Here is a 16832-nt window from a genome sequence, read left to right as displayed (position 1 = left end):
CCCTGGTCTTTAGGGGAAAAAAAAAAATCACTAGACTTTTTTTTTTTTAAGCTAACTCTCAAAAGGAAGGGGTGGTAGAGATAATGCTAAAGTTCTAGCCATTTCTCTGTTCTTTCTGAGCGTAGACGGTCAACTGCCGAGTTTTGGTGGAGACAGCGCAGCACAGTAAGAAACTGGGAGGGACCCCAGCTGGGCATTTCTTAGCTGTGGGACCTTGGACAGTTTCTATAACCTTTTGAGCCCTAATCTCTCTATCTAGGAAATGGCCGTACGAATAGAATCTCCCTGATGTGAAAAATGAAAGGAAAGAATGCACTCGAACTCTTGGCTCACTGCGTGGTGCACATGGGGAATCCGAGGAAGGCAGGTGTTTTGTGAGAGGGAGCGGGCAGAAGGTGGAACAGGTGAAAGCAGGCATCACGGGCAGGTGTGGTGGTTGGGCCACAGCCATTCACAGGAAGTTCCCCCTGACGTTCTGCCTTTGTCCTGCTCCTCCAGAAATCTCCAACACCAAGCAGGGGCCTGATGTAGAGCAGGCCCTCGGGCAATGTTTGCCTGCTGGTCAGGGAGAGGTTTGCAGGAGGGAAGGAGGGCAGGCGAGAGAGGAAAGGGCAGAGAAGCAGGAGGGAGACAGCCGTGGGGATGGAGTGACAAAGCCTGAATGGCGGAAAGTGCCCTGTCTTTAGAGCCCCTGTAAAATTAATGGACTTGCTGTAGGTAGAATGGCTTCAAAAGTGCTTTGGAAGCCAGATGGGAAGCTTCTGTCACTGTTTTCATGAACTGCGAGCTCAAGTGAAAACAATGAACCCCATTTTCGCCTGCAGGGAAGGTTCTGGCTCAACCATCCTCTGGCCAGCCTTGCTGAGGTGGAGCCTTCCCAGCCTCTCCGCAGATGCCCCTCTGGCTGGCTACTGCCTCTGGGAGGCTGTCTGGGCAGCAGGCGTGGGGGAAAGTGCTTTGAGGCAGAGCAGGGCAGGGAGGGCTAGATGATCCCCCCCTCTCCTGCCAGATGGGCAGGAAACTCCGAAAGCGAACCAAATTCTGAGCCTGGGGGGCTTGGAGCCTTCCTGAGAAGCTGTGGTTCCACACGGAGGCTATTAGAAAACCAAACTGCTGCATAAAGATTCCAGTTACTAATGTGGGGAGAAGAGAAAACCCCAGACCAAGAGGTATGGCAGGGTCCTCCCACCCGCTTTGCATCCCACCCTCTGTCGGGCCCCTTGACCTCCCTGCACCTTTGTTTTTCATCTGCCAGCTTCCCTGACCTCACCTGTGCTGCAAATGACCTTTTGCCTCTCTGTGTCCCCAAGCTATATAGCCCAGCTTTTACCTGACACGTGTTTCACTCGATCTGCCCTGAAACTTCTTTTTATACTTTAGTCAATTGTTTATACCACTCTTGACACAGATCGTAAGCTCCTCGAAGGCAGGGATTGGTGGGAAACAGTTAATAATGATCCATGTTGAATCATTCACTTAACGAGTACTGACCAAGCCCCCCTAGGCACTGTGTTCAGCTCTAGAAATGGAGCAGCGAGCAACTCAGATAAAAATCCCTGCTCTCAGAGTTTTCTTTCTGGTGTGGAAGACAGATGATAATGACAGAACATAAACAAAGAGAATCAAAGCAGGGGTCCTGCCTCACACCTTCTGCGGGTCCTGGGCCTGGCCACCATGGCAGGGTTGTTCATTTCCAATGGGTGGGTTCCCTTCTCCCTGCGAGGTCCTCTGCTGGGGGGGTGGGGGGTGGGGGGGTGGGGGGTAGGGGGGTGGGGGGGGGAGCTATTCCTGCAGAATACAATGTTAATGGCACTCCCTGGATTGCAGGAGACCAGCTGCCCTGGGGACACGCTATCCCCAGGGTCGGGCCAGATGCCTGATGTGTGGTAAACAGTCTGTCAAGATCGATTGAAGAGTAAGCAAATGAATAAATGAGCGGTCTTTCTCCATGTACTTACGTCTCATAATGTCAGACTCTATCCATTTTTCTCTCCTTTCTGCATATGCTTCCTGCATGCACCTCCTTGAGGTTAGGCAGGGCCACGTGACTAATTCTGTTCGGTGAGATGCCAGAAGTGCCGGGATTCACTTCTGGGCGGGTGCTTGACCCCCCCTCCAGCTTTTTCTCCTCCTGCTGCAGTGACCAAGGTAGCCAGAAGTCCGAGCCCCTGAGCGATTCTGTGGAGCAGAGCAGATCTTCATAGGAATCATTTGCAGGATAAGCCTTTGTTATGTTAAGACACTGAGACTTTGGGGGTTTTTGCTCCCTGGGCACGGCCTAAACTATTCTAATGGTCCCACCCTCCTGTAAGCTCTTTGAAGTTCAGGCCACTGGGTCCTTTATTGGGTCCGGCACAGAGGTGATCAGAAATCGTTAAAAAAAAAGGGGGGGGGGGGCGGCTGATAGACCAAAAAGTAATGCACTTCGGTAAGTATTTTTGGGCTTTTGCCTCAGCTGGAATCCCTCAGCTCTTCGGGAAAGTACTTCTGCGGGTCCTGGGCCTGGCCACCATGGCAGGGTTGTTCATTTCCAATGGGTGGGCTCCCTTCTCCCCGCGAGGTCCTCTGCCCGGTGAGGAAGGTAGTGCTGCCCTTTTCCACAAAGGAAAAACAGCACCAGTTTCTCACCATGGGACACAAACCATCTAGAAGAAGGACATGATTTAGGAAAACTCTAGGACCCCAGAGTTGGAGCCATTGGGGTCTTTGCCTACCCAAGCCCCCCAGTGTGGCTCACACAAAACAGAGAGACCCTTGCAGCTGTGCTCTGAGGACAGAGATAGGGACCAAAACGCTCCCTTCCCCCCGGGGTCAAGAAGACACTGCTTCAGACCCATTTCTTAGACCAGGGGTGATCAAACTCGGCAGGCATCTGCACCACCTGGAGGGCCGGTGCGAACACAGACTGTCAGCCCTCACCTCCAGAGTTTCTGCTGCAGTACATCCGGGGTGGGGGCTGAGAATTTGCCTGAGTCCCGGCTGAGGGCTGCTGACCAGAGGGAAGGGCAGATGTGTGTCATCAAGGCAGGCCCCCGGATGGGAGCCAGAAGGAACCTGGGGCCAATCTGGGTGCAGAGGTGGCTGTGAAAAACACGTTTGAAAGCGGGTCATTGGATAGTGGAAAGAGCACTGGACTGAGAGTCTGAAAACTTGCAGTGCTCTCCCATAAGGCCTTGCAGCTGCTGACCGCCGCCAAGATGGGCCCCTCTGGAGTCAGTTGAAGCCGCTCTCTAACTTCTCTCATGGGCAGACCTGCCAGGTTTCTGGGTGGGTGAGCCCTGCCCAGGGCCCTGCGCCCAGTGCACTATCTGCACCAGACCTGGGACCCAGCCACAAGACGGTGCAAAGTGCCCTGCCATCTTCTTGCTGACTTACTATCTGTGCTCCTGGCGGGGCTGTGCTGTGCCAAGGGTTAGCGTGGGTGGCCGTGACTCACTCAGCCTCTTGGGGAAGCAGATGCAGCTGGTGCTGCCACGGAAACAGGCTAAATCAATCCCAGTCTCCGTAGGGGGCAGAGAACAAGCTGCCTGCAGCCAGTGAGTCGGGGCCGCTCTGGTTCTGTCCTGGGTGCAGCCACCGCACCAGTGAGCACAGCCTGCTCGGAGTGGCCCTGGGAGCCGGGCTGGGGACAGCAGCAACAGAAGCTTGTGCAAGCGCTGAGGCACGCGACAAAGGGCAGATGGGAGGCTGCGTGTGATGGGGACACAGACTGGGATATCTGTGCTTCCAGTGGGGTGGGGAGAGGAGGGGAGAACCTCGTTCTTGACACTCTTCCTGAACTTTCTGGAAAGGTCTAACTCCTCTGAAGCTGCTCCCTCGCTCGATGACGTGGAGCTGCCCTCCCTCCCAGCTGGCCAGAAATATACCCCCGAGAAGAAGGGGGAAACCGAGGCCAGAGGTTGCAACGACCTCAACAAAGTCCCACAGCTGTCAGAGGCACAGTGAGGCTGGGCTCCTGATCATCGGATTCGCATCGTTTCCACTGGCCACTGCCTCCCCAGGGAACAATCTGATGGGCCGTGGGCAATTTGCTTTGCCTTGAATATCTGCTCTTCCAGGCAGAGGGTAGTGCCGTTGATAACAGGCTCTGCTTTTCCCAAGAACAGCGGTGAGTCTCTAGCCAGCTTTCCCCACCTTCATCAGCTCCTCAGCCAGCAAATGAGTTTCCACTGGCTCCACCAAGCAGTCAGTGGAAATCCGAAGTTTCCAGTGTGCCCAATGTCCTATCATTACAGCCTTAGGCACAGAGCCAGAGCAGGGTGTCCTGGGTCTTCAGACCAGCCTCCCCCAGCCCCTCCACCTGGGTAGGTGAATGTCTACACTCTCCAGGCCCACCTGTGATTCTCTGGCCATCTCCCCTCGTGTCCCCTGTTCCCAGCTGAGGCTTACACCGGGGCGGGGGGCCCAGAGGCCCCTCAGCCTCACAAAGCGACCATTTCCCACTTCCCCAAGACCCTGGCCGCAGACGGGGCTGTGAGCAACCTTCCCTTCCAGGTCGTAGTGGAATAAAGGCCGGCGCTAGGCCCCCACCTCTCTCCTGCCTTTCCCCTCCCATCTCCTGTTTTCCTGCCCTCCCTGTATCTTTGATCCATCAATGATCTCCCTTGTCCTGATTGCTCAACTTCTGCCTTTCTGTGAGTTCCTCCTCAGCCTGTAAACACGTTTCTGCCACTCTCACATAAAAAACCCAAACAACAACAACAAAACCCTAATGAAACCAAATCTGTGTTCCACTCTGGTTACTCTCCTTCCTTAACTGCTTCTCAAACCAGCCTGGGCTTTTCCTCCCCCCTCCCCTACCTCCCAAGGGCTCCCAATGTTTTTCTGTGGTGCCCCGCTCCCCTGCCGGTATCCCCAGTGGGCATATCAGTGGCCGGGGAGGGCTCAGATGTCCCTAATCTGTCTGGACCTCAGGGCACCAGAGGGGGCTGGGACCCTTTCACCCTACCCCCCCCCCCCCAGCCATGCATCTTCTTTTGAGCCCCAAAGAGCAGTTACACTTGTGTTCAGGTTTCCTGACCCATCTCCTTCAGCCCCAAGGCTCTGCCCTCCCTCCCCACCCCTGCCCCCAAGCTGGGTTCTCCACCAGTCTACAGGACCAGCTTAAAAAAAAAAGGGATGTCTGATATCCCCTTCATCTTTGGTTTTCCCTACCAAAAACATTTTATCCTCCCCAAGTCAAAGGAGATGGTCTCCCCTGCATGGGAGACAGGCAGGCAGACACCGGAGGGTGTGGACGGTGGGGAGTAGAGCAGGGGCTCCTGAGGGGGGCACTGGCGGCAGAAGCCCACCGCCAAAATTGGCCTTCTGCACTTGGTCAATTCTTACCCATTGGAGCAGAATCCTACCAAAGGGACCACTACAGAGTGGAACACTTTCTCAGTGTCGGAGCTGAAGGGTAGGCTTTGAAAGAGGTGGGAGAAAAGGTTTCCTTTGATCACAATCTAAGAAGCACCAGGAGGGCAGGGCAGACTGATCTCTTACCAGCTTCGCAGAGTCAGATTTCATGTTTGAGGGCGCACCACGTTGAGTGGCCCTCCCCACCATCGCCCTCCTCCCTGTGCGACTCTGGGCACAGCCAGGGAAGCCCTGGGCTCTGCGGGGCAGGGAGGTGACTCCCACTGGAGTCAGCCCGCTGGGACCCTAGGCAGGAAGGGCCTGTGCCTTCCATCAATGCACTTTGCAGACACAGAAGCTCTCGACTCAAAAGGTGCCGCTGAAAACGGCAGGGCATTTCTGTGACGTCAGAACCCAGGCTGCCAGTTTGCTCTTCCCTGGCTTTTAGTACCCAACTCCCATCCCAAGACTTGGCCAGCCTTCTGGAAACGGCACGGAAAAATTGACATACTTACAGCCTCACATTGATTCTTCCCAAAGCCCTTCCACATAAACCAACATGCAGACTGTCCCATTTCAAAGGGGCCTTATGGCTCAGGATTCAGTCCCTCTCGTGCAGGATCACTGCCAGATGACCAGTCTGCTGCTCGACTGGTTCCCAGAGGAGAAGGCTTTCTGGGTGATTAGGAATCTGTAGAAAGGACTTTGGTAAATGGAAATGTCTTCCTGATTTTGATCTGAAATCTGCCTCCTTGTAACTTCCACCCATCTTGATTCTGCCCCCTGGTCCTTGGAAGAACAGGTCTCATCACGCCTCTCACTTGGTCTTGTGGCAGCTGGAGGAGGGGAGATGGGGTTGTTTGCCTCTTACAGAGTGAGGCTGCTTAGCCACACCGAGGGGCTGTGAACAAGCTACAGGTGGAGTTGGAGAGAGAAGCCAGGTGTCTCCACTCCCCAGGCCAGTCCTCCTCCTTCCATTACTCTGCTTTTCTTCTCTTTTCTTTCTTTTTTCTTTTCTTCCTTTCAGAGAGTGAGAGCATGCGAACAAGGGAGAGAAAGAGAGAATTTTAAGAAGGTTCCACGCTCAGCACAAAGCCCGACATGGGACTCAGGGTCACAACCGTGAGATCGTGACATGAGCTGAAACCAAGAGTTGGATGCTCAACCAGCTGAGCCCCCCAGGAGCCCCTTTTACTCTGCGTTTCTTAATCCTTGCCGGTTGGTGCTGTACTGAGCACTTACTATGTGCACCCGGAATACTGTAGGCATTGGACACCTTGCTCCTTTCCAGAGAGCCATCAATTCCAGCTCAGGACACACACACACACACACACACACACACACACACACACACACTTCAAAGCATGCGCTCAGCCAGCAGCCTGGGGGCCTCATCTTCATCAGGGGAGGTCAGCCTAGAAAACCAGCTTTCTTCCTTACTTTCAGCTGCTCCCCCCAGCACCGGCAGGAAAGGGAAAATGTGGGGAAGCTGATCTTAAACAGAGAAGAGAAGGGCCTGAACTTGAAAGGAAGAAGAAAGGCCTGGAGAAGAGTTTGGAAATGACAGCCGTCAGCGCTGGGCTTGGAAAGACGGCACAGAGAGCTCGTGGGTGTGTGGGTGGGAGGGCTCTCACCGGTGCCAATGCTGAGTCGTGTGGCAGCCGGGAAGCAGGGGAGCGGGGCCCCGAGCGGTGCCCGGACTGCAAACCAGAACCGCAAGGCCTGGTCTCCACAAGGGCAGGTCCTAGCAGCTTCCAAGCGCTTGGGTAACTGGGCCGGGCTCCACCCCAGAGATGTGCCCTCATCCTTCTTAAAGGCACCGTGCTCCTATTTCAATGCCTGCCGTCAGCATTAGCACTCAGCACTTCAGGCTTCACTTTCTGTCCCTTGGATGGCAGCATTTACTCCACCAAATCCTTGAGGCACAGAGACCCAGGCTCTACACTCTGCAGCTCATGGATGCAAGAGCTGACATCTCCTGTTATGGACCAAATCTGTCCTCCACCACCCAAATTCATATGCGAAAGCCCTAAGCCTTAATGTGGTGGTATTAGAAGGCGTGGCCTTCGGGAGGTAATTAGGTTGAGACGAGGTCCTGAGGGTGGAGACCCCATCATGGGATTAGTGCCCAAAGAAGCAGACAGACCAGAGCTTTCTCTTGCTACCATGTAAGGACCCAGCGTGGCATCCAGTTGTCTGCAAGCCAGGACTGGGTCCTCAACCAGGAGCCAAATTTGCCAGCACCTTGATCTTGGACTTCCCAGCCTCCAGAATTGAGAGAGATTAATGGCTGTTGTTTATAAGTCGCCTTGGCCATGGTATTTTGTTATAGCAGCCTGAGCTAAGACATCCTCTCAGATCCTCAGAAGTAGAACGTGCAGAGATTTGGTAACCCAAACGGCACTACAGAGAAGTCAAGATTTGCCAAGCTCGGTTTCCTATGGCGGAGGGGCAGGGAAGGAGAACTGTCACCTCTGTGACAGCCACCTTTGGCTCTAATCTCTGGCTGTCATCAGGTTGAAGGGCCAGTGTTGGACTCCGGGACTCCCGGTACGGATCTAATGAAAGACAGTTCCAAAGGAGATGAAAATTCCTAAGTGATCGTGGGCTATGGAATTTCAGACAGGCGTGAGATGAAAGTTAGATCTAGGCACTGGTCCTGTCTTTGCCACTAATAGCTGTGTGGCCTTGGGAAATCACTGCACCTCTCGGAACCTTCATTATTTCATCTCCCACGTGAAGTTAAAGCCTGGTCTGCTCCACCTTCTTCAAGGCTGGCTGTAATCTGACATGCATGAAGGCACTTTGAAAAAAAAAAGGAAATAGAGGGATGAATTCTTATTCCAAGTGAAATGCTCTAGAAGGGCATCAGGCAAGGTCACGTGATGAAGAATTTCCCCTCTTTTTCTGACAATGTGCTTCTTTAAATATTATCGTGAGGAATCAGGCTGAGAAACACGGTGTCCCAGCCCTGAGGTGGGGTCTCGGTTCCCGCACGAGGAAGATGAAGGTTGTGAAGTATACGGCTAGGGCCCTTTGGGGTCTGGCTGGCCATTGAACTTGCTGGAGTTGCAGCAAAGATTCTAGGACATCATGCAAATACCAGTGGAGTGACTACTCTATAAGATGATCAGTGTCAAGGTTTTGGAAGACAGAGGCCTTGCCTGGGAAGACCTTGGGGTGCAATGGATCAGGCAGAGGTTCCCAGGAGGCAAATGCCCTAAGAACCATAGCAGAGGCTTGTGCCAACCGCTAAGTGAGCAGAGCCCGAGATTAGTTAGCACTGGAGAAACCAAGGAAGGCTTCCCGGAAGTAGGAACCGAGGATGAGCCAAGTGGCCTGCACGGATGCCATGCATAGTGACAGTTCCATCCCAAGGCAGAGAGTTCTTATTTGAGATCCTGGCAGGAGGCAGGGACACTAGGAGGCTGAGTCAGAGGGGAGGGCAAACAGAGGCCCACAGGACCACCGTGCTGCAGGAGCACATACAGATCCCCAGCCCGGTGGGACCAGGGTGTGAGGCTCAGGTCAGTGTCCCTGAGCCTAGAGTGCAGACCAGGTAAGGGTAGAATCCACTTACAAATAGCCCCAGAGTACCTGAGCCTTCCAGGTGAGCCATGGATCCCGGGCCTATATATATGGCTCAGTTTCACAGGGATTTGGGGCGCCTGGGATGAGCCTACTGACCGAAAGCACCAGGTGAAATGCTGGCAGTGGGGAGGATTTCAGGACGCGGAGATCATAGGTGATGGGCCGGGAGGTGGTGGGCGGAATGAAATTCCAGCAACGGCCACGGTGAGACGGCAGGCCTAGGGTGGGAAGGCAGGGTCCAGAAATGCTGTCAGGTCTCATGTGGGCATATTTGGAGAGGGTGAGGAGTCAAAATGAAAAGCAAGGATGGGAAGCCAGGTAAGGCCCGCGCTTAACGCGCACCAAGAAATTTGGACTTTGTTCTTCAGGCAGGGGGCAGCCATTGGCTGGTTTTGAGACTATCTTGATCTGGCTGATTAGCAGCAGCAACGTGGGGAACCTCAAGGCAAAAATGACAATTTGGCAAGAGGTGTCGGAGAGAATTGCTAGAGAGCAGAGGTTGTAGAGACGAAAGGACAACAGGAAGATGAGCTCCGTAATCAAACAGTGCTTGGTAGGGATACCACTGAAGGGACCTCGGTTGTTCTGTGAGCGTCTACCAGTCTGCCTCCTTCCTCCCAGCATGCGGTTCCCTCTGGGGGCATTTACTCTTCCATGATATATATAGTCCGCCAGGCCCATCCCTAACTAAGGAGCAGGTCTGTGCCTCTAGCTGGGCCAAGCGACAAGCCCTCCCTGGAAACTGAATCTCGAAGAGAATGAAACAAAAAAGGCAGAGAGTAGGATTCCCACCTCTCGTGCATTCCGAGTAAACTGTTCCACCACAAGGCCCTCCTTGCCTATCCTGCGTCTGAGGCCTTGGAGTGGCCCAGCTTCCCATCTATTTCCAGGCATGGCTCTTCAGACCTTCCATCAATTCTGTAAAAATCTGGTATCCTTCAAATAAGTTCTCTTTGGCCAGAAAACCTAGGCTGCTTGCAACTGAGAAATCCTAACTGATAGACCAGCCATAAGCATCCACATCTGCCCTCTGTGTTTGGGCTCTTTTTCTTCCATCCTGACTTCTTTGCCACCGGGACGTGGCCTTACCAGCCCAAGACCAGAGAAGGGAAACCCAGGGTTGGGGTTCAAATTGTGCCTGCTGCTTACCAGTCACGGAGGCGTGGGAGTAAAATCATGTACAGGATGGCAGCTCCCACTCCTTACTTTGACAAAGTGGAAGAAGAAGCTTCTAAAGATGGACAGGAAAAAAAAAACACACACAACAGTACCTCTTAAAGCCGGGCCCCTTGCTAAGGTGCCGACTGATGCCGTGGGGCTGGGGCTGGGCCTGGAATTCTGCAATTCTTTTTTTTTTAATTTTTTTTTTAACGTTTATTTATTTATTTTTTTTAATTTTTTTTTTTAACGTTTTTATTTATTTTTGAGACAGAGAGAGACAGAGCATGAACGGGGCAGGGGCAGAGAGAGAGGGAGGCACAGAATCGGAAGCAGGCTCCAGGCTCCGAGCCATCAGCCCAGAGCCCGATGCGGGGCTCGAACTCGAAGACCGCGAGATTGTGACCTGAGCCGAAGTCGGACACTCAACCGACTGAGCCACCCAGGTGCCCCATGGAATTCTGCATTTCTAACCTGCTCCCTGTTGAGGCTGATGCTGCTCATGGCCAGCAACGTGCCAACTTCGCTAGCAAAGCTCTCCACGGTGTAGACAAGGAGATTTGGTAGCCCCAGAGGGGGCATTTAGGCAACTGAGAAGATCTCTGGTAACCAAAACAGCTGTTTGAGTAGAGTCACTGGGGGAAGGCCGAGTTACTGCGAGCTGAGGGGGTGGGCGTTGGAGGGCGGGAGAGCAGATGACAGAGGATGGGGAGCACCTGGCCTGTGACAGCACCTGCCCACCTCAGGACAGGGGAGGGACGTGCCTCTCAGAGGAGTGCTCTGGATAAGAACAACCAGTGTTTGTCAAAGGAGGACGGAAACATGGAAGCCTGTCCATCCTGCTCAGTCTGCCTCTTGCTCTCCCAAGGTCAACCCTCCAGTGCCTAATGGGTCTCAGGCATCACGGCCCCTCCTCTGCTCATTCAGTGTTCCTGGCCTCTGAGGGGCTCCCCCACATCTCCTATCCTAGCCAGTGTTTCCTATTCTTCTTCATCACCTCCAAGAACCCTTCCAGGTAAAATAGAGGATTCATACCGAGTCAGGTCATGCCCCTTTTGGGCTCAAAACCCTCCAATGGCTCTCGTGTTACTCAAGTAAAAGCCCAAATCTTTACAGTGGCTTGCAATGCCTCACGTGAGTTGACCACCCATTTCCCTCAGACCTTATCTCTTTCCATTCTCTGCCTCCCACAGGCCTCCTCGCTTTTCCTCAAACACACCACACAGGTTACACTGTAGGGCCCCTACATTTTTGTGCATGGCTAAATTTCCTCATTTCCTTCGCATCTGAGCTTAAGTCACCTCCTTCATGCAAAAACTCAGACACGAATGCTCATGGCAGCACTGTTCACAGCCGCCAAAAGGTGAAACCAACCCCAGCGTCCATCAACAGATGGATAAACAAAATGTGGTATGTCCATACAATGGAATGTTCTTTAGCCATCAAGAGGAATGAAGTGTCGATACACATTACAATATGAATGAACCTCAAAAACATTATGAAAGCGTCCAGACACAAACGACCACATAGAGGGTGGTTCCATTTATAGGAAATGTTCAGAATGTCCAACTCTACAGAGACAGAAAACAGATTGGTTGCCTAGGGCTGGAGGAAGGGAGGAAAGGGGAATGACAGCTCATGGGTACAGGGTTTCTTTCTGGAATGATGAAATGTTGGAAAATCGATTGAGGTCCTTGGGTGCATGAGTCTATATACAACTAGTTTCCAGAGCATGCATGTTAAATGGGTGTGTGCTATGTGGATTATATCTCAATAAAGCTGTTACCCAAAAAAGTCACCTTCTCAGCGGGCCTGTCCCGACCACTGGATTGCGAGCCTCCTAAACTAGCATCTTCAGTCTCCTGTGCCTGCTCTATTTTTTTCCAAGGCTTAATACCTTCTAACACACTATGCAATTTTTTTTTTTTTGCAACTTATTTTTTGATTCTCGTCTGTCTCCCACTGCAATGCAAGCTTCACAAGGGGAGGGATTTTTTCCTTTCTCTTTCATTCACTGATGTATAGTGTGTGGAAGAGAGCTGGGACTCGTACATATCTGCTCAGTGAATGAACGAACAAGCATGAGAGTTCTGGGAAGAGGCCTAGGGCTGAATATGTAGTAGGTGCTCAGTTTGTGCTCGTTGCTGGATTGGAACGCAGCAGTTTGGAAGGAATTGGGGGATGCATTTTGCTTCACAGATTTTGCACCCAGCACCTCGTTTCCCTCTATTATTTTCCTTCAGGAGGCCACAGACAGCTGTGGCCACAAATTCCCACAAGCCTTGGGCATCGGACAGCAGTTGGGAGCCACGACCGGGAGACCTGCTTGTGTCTGAAGTGTGCAATGCTTTAAGAAAAATTGTGGTATGGGGCGCCTGGGTGGCGCAGTCGGTTAAGCGTCCGACTTCAGCCAGGTCACGATCTCGCGGTCCGTGAGTTCGAGCCCCGCGTCAGGCTCTGGGCTGATGGCTCGGAGCCTGGAGCCTGTTTCCGATTCTGTGTCTCCCTCTCTCTCTGCCCCTCCCCTGTTCATGCTCTGTCTCTCTCTGTCCCAAAAAGAAAAAAAAAAGAAAAAAAAAAAGAAAGAAAAATTGTGGTAAAATAGAACATAAAACTTACCATTTCAAGCATTTAAAATTATTTTTTTAATGTTTATTTTTGAAAGAGAGAAAGACAGTATGAGCAGGCGAGGGGAAGAGAGACAGGGAGACACAGAATCTGAAGCAGGCTCCAGGCTCTGAGCTGTCAGCACAGAGCCCGATGCGGGGCTCAAACCCATGAACCATGAGCTCATGACCTGAGAGGAAGTCGGACCCTTAAGGGACTGAGCCACTGAGGCGCCCCACTTCCCCTTGATTTTTTATGAAGTCTTCATCACAAAGGCAAGATTGATTAAATCGTTGGCCTTTGATAATGGATTCAACCTCTAGTCTCTCCCTCCTCCCCTCCCCAGGTCAAGGGACTGGGACCGAAAGATTCAACCTTTCAATTACATGATTAGTTCTGCAGGCAACCGCTCCCATCTTTGGGTGTGGTCCAAAAGTTACTTCATTAGCATAGCAAGAGAAATCTTTATCGCTCTCATTATAGCACATTCCAAGGGTTAGAAGCTCTTGTGCCAGAAATGGAGACAAAGACCAAATATGTGTTTCTGGTTATAAATCACTATATCGCAGTATTAACTAAATGGACTTTCAGTTTATCGTCCAATTCCTCTCCTGCCCACACTCACTCCACTTTGCAGGAAGGGACACTGGGGACCGTTAGCCGTGCCCACAGCTGGCAGTGGCTCAAGGGAGAATGAGTGGTTTGCTATTACTCAGGGTGCTGCTGGCCAGCATTAGTGCTGGGGCAGTCTCTGCATGCAATTTCCTGCCCCCTCCACGGACACAAGGGTGAATGGGCTCCCCTTGGGCATCTACCCAAGTGACAGGGTAGCGACTGCAGAGGCAGCCTTAGGAGCTGCAATCTTCAGTCACCCCGACCCTATCCCGAACCCCAGCTCCATACCCAGCCTGGAGGGAACAAGACCTCCCTCTCTCTTTCCTTCCCTGCCTTCCATTCTTCGGAGAAGCTGAAAGAGAAATACTAGTCCTATTTCTCTAAATTTTAAGAGGCTGTGGGTGGGTGTCAGGAGGTCCCCCATAACTCAGTCCACGGCCTCCAGCTGTGGCCAGGTGGCTGAAGTCCACATTTCAGCACCTGCCAGGGAAGTCCGCCACTTTCTCAGGTGGGAGAATTGCCCAAAAGCCCTCCTTCCTTTCCAGACTCCAAATACAGGGATTAGGCTTTCCCAGGGGGTGGGGCTAAGAGCAGGAGCCAGCTTCCCTTTTTCTTTAGGCTTGGGGGCTGCAAATGGGCTCTTTATGGCCCATATCCTCTGCCCCCTTGTCTCCCTTCCCAGTTAAACCACCTGCTCTTCTTACTGGAGGTAAGTGAGACAAGCAGGTAACATACTTTCTATAATGCTTAACATAAATAGTAGGTGCTTGGGAAATGACAGTTTCGCTCTTGAGGGCTTTTGTTCATCTGCTGTTCAGGAAGAACTCTGATGCGCGTACAATTAACAGGAGACCCAACCCACAGGCTTAACACACAGGACTCGTGGTCTCACATAACAACAGTCTGAAAGCTCACAGTTCTACAGTTACTTTAGTAACTCCACGATATCATGAAGTTCCCAGGTTCGTTGTTTCTCGCTCTCAATTATCCTTGACAGGTGGCTTTTCATCTGCATGCTGTGACCTAATAGTCACAGGAAGACTGCCACAGGTCCTGCTATGGTGTCTGTTTTCAAGGCAGGAAGAGTGAAGGACAGGGTAGGACCAAACATGTTTTTCCTTCTGTCGGAAAACCAAGAGCTTTGGCAGAAGCCCCCCAGCAGAGCGTCCCATATGTGTCTGTATTAGTTTCCTATTGCTGCTAACAATTATTACCACCAACGTAGTGGCTTAAAAGAACACATTTATTCTCTTCCAGTTCTGGAAGTCACAAGTCTGAATGGGTCTCACCAGGCTAAAATAAAGGTGCCGGCAGGATTACCTTCCTTCTGGAGGCTCCAGGAGAGAATTCATTTCCTTGCCTTTTCCAGCTTCTAGAAGCTACCCCCCTTCCTTGACTCGTGGCAAGCTACCATGTCCAATCCGGCAACACCTGGCCAAGGCTTTCTCATGCTGCATCCCTGACACTGACTCTGCTTCCCTCTTCCGCATTTAAAGACCCTTCCGACTTCATTGGGTGCATCTGGATAACCCAGGATACTCTCCCTATAGGTCCGCTGATTAGCAGCCTTCATTCCATCTACAACCTTAACTCCTCTTTGCCATGTAATCTAACATATTCTCAGGTTCCAAACACTGGGACGTGGACATCTTTGGGAGGTCATTATTCTGCACCACACCGCAATGTCCTTGGCCAAACAGATCTCATTGGCCACCAAGGGAGATTGATATATCAATTAGCCGTAAAAGGGAGCAGGAGAGTCATGGTTGGCTTAGACGAATCATGTTTTATCACCTGAATCTGTTCAACTTGTTAAATCAAATCAGGGTTGTATTAGCAGGGGAAGGGGGTGAAGGAATGGACATTGGGTTGGCCACTGCCTGCCTGCCGCAGCGAGGTGCAGCTGACTTTGTGCAGACTTTCCTGGTTACACGTTGTGTTTGCACTTTGTAATGAGATGGGATGGGAATCGTTAACGTGGATGTTCCTAGGGTGTGCCCGACTCGGCACACTCCAGCAGGCTGTCAGCCAGAGCTTTCATTCCCTCTCCTTCTCCTGCCCCCAGCCCTCCAAAGAAAGAAACTGCCCAGACAAAATGGTATTCTTGGGCAAGGAAGACCACTTATAATGGGCAAAAGGGAGTGAATTAAAGACATGGGGGAGGCAAGGAAAAATTTACTGGGAAAGCGTGTCAGTGTACCTCATAAAAGTCTGATAGGATGGGGGGGGGGGATAAAAAGAACAGGAGTAGAATTAGGAAGGTCTGGAGGTGGTTGAGAAAGTTTCCCAAGGATTTTGAAGAGAGACCATAGAATCTGGGAACCATAGCTTTACCGGGTTAGAAAAATACAAGTAAATATCTTGAGTATTTTGGAATTACGTTGGGTTGGACAGTTGACTGGGACTCCACCCCAGAACTCAACCAAATGGTGGATTTAACATAAATTATTACACGTATTACACGTATTACACGTAACTGCCACACCCCATCTCCTTCCCCCAGTACTGACTTGCTATCAATCAGGGCAAATAGTTCGCACTGACTTCAGAGGCTCATCAGTAAAATGGGTATTTGGACGGGGGTTCTCTGAGTCCCCTTCCAACTCTGATAATTGACGATCCTGTGATCATTACATGGAGTCCAGGTCAAGCTCTCTTCTGTCCCCTCAGCTGTCTGGGGCATCGCTTTCTTGTGTTCTACACAATGGGCTCAGAACTTGGAACTCTACACTCCTAAGATTACCCAATTTCTCTTAGGTTCAGTTTCCTCAAATGCAATCCCTCAGTCATACCCAACTTGGAGTGTCGATGTGAGGAAAAAAGACAACATACGAAAGATGTTATCACACATAGTAGGCACTCAAAGAATTTTTATTCCTAAAAAAAAAAAAAAGGGAAGAAACACAAAAGAAAATGATGGTCTGTGACTCAAGGGAAGAAAAGGTTGCCAATAAAAAATTATCAAGAGCAAACATCTTGGTCCTGGTCCTTGGTCCTGGTCTCAGGAATATTCAATTTTTTTCCATTCTATACTTTCTACCCTCAAACTGATGGGTCATCCCTGCATCTGTGTTGGGGAAGGTCATTGAGAGGACATGACCACAGTTGACCTATGAGCTGAACTTGGGCACTCAGAGACCTGTCCCCTGTCCTTAGAATGTGGACTCCACTTGCCTTCCCTGCTCCCAGCGGCTGCTCCAAGAACACGGCCTTGAGATGCTGATGTGCTGAGAACACCTGCACGGTGTACGTGACTGAACCCAGATAAGGTCTCTATACAAACTTTTAAGATTTGGGGGGTGCAGGGATCTACTCATCTTACTGCAGCCTAAGATAAGCCTCATATGTAAGTTCCTTTTGCTTATTAAAATGGCCCCCTAGTGGTGCCTGGGTGGCTCAGTTGGTTAAGAGGCTGACTTTTGATTCCAGCTCAGGTCATGATCTCAGTTTGTGGGATCAAGCCCTGCATCAGGCTGTGTTCTGACAGCACAGAGCCTGCTTGGGATTCTCTCTCTCTGCCCCTT

The 16832-nt window shown here is 51.5% G+C and overlaps 1 long non-coding RNA gene across 1 annotated transcript in view; it reads right to left on the bottom strand.

The window, feature by feature from the left end:
- LOC109268223 (uncharacterized) overlaps nt 1–7102 on the bottom strand; it is an 8282-nt gene extending 1180 nt beyond the window's left edge. Inside the window, exons 1-3 of the long non-coding RNA XR_002080524.2 lie at nt 6972–7102; nt 5853–6357; nt 1959–2178 (exon numbers count right to left, since the gene is read on the bottom strand). This is a non-coding gene — a long non-coding RNA (uncharacterized LOC109268223). The remainder of the gene's footprint in view (nt 1–1958; nt 2179–5852; nt 6358–6971) is intronic.
- Between the last annotated feature and the right edge of the window lie 9730 nt (nt 7103–16832).

This window comes from Panthera pardus, unplaced genomic scaffold (genome assembly GCF_024362965.1).
Source record: "Panthera pardus isolate Hobbes unplaced genomic scaffold, ASM2436296v1 HiC_scaffold_24, whole genome shotgun sequence".
Taxonomy (NCBI): domain Eukaryota; kingdom Metazoa; phylum Chordata; class Mammalia; order Carnivora; family Felidae; genus Panthera; species Panthera pardus.
This window is presented reverse-complemented; position numbering and strand designations above follow the sequence as displayed.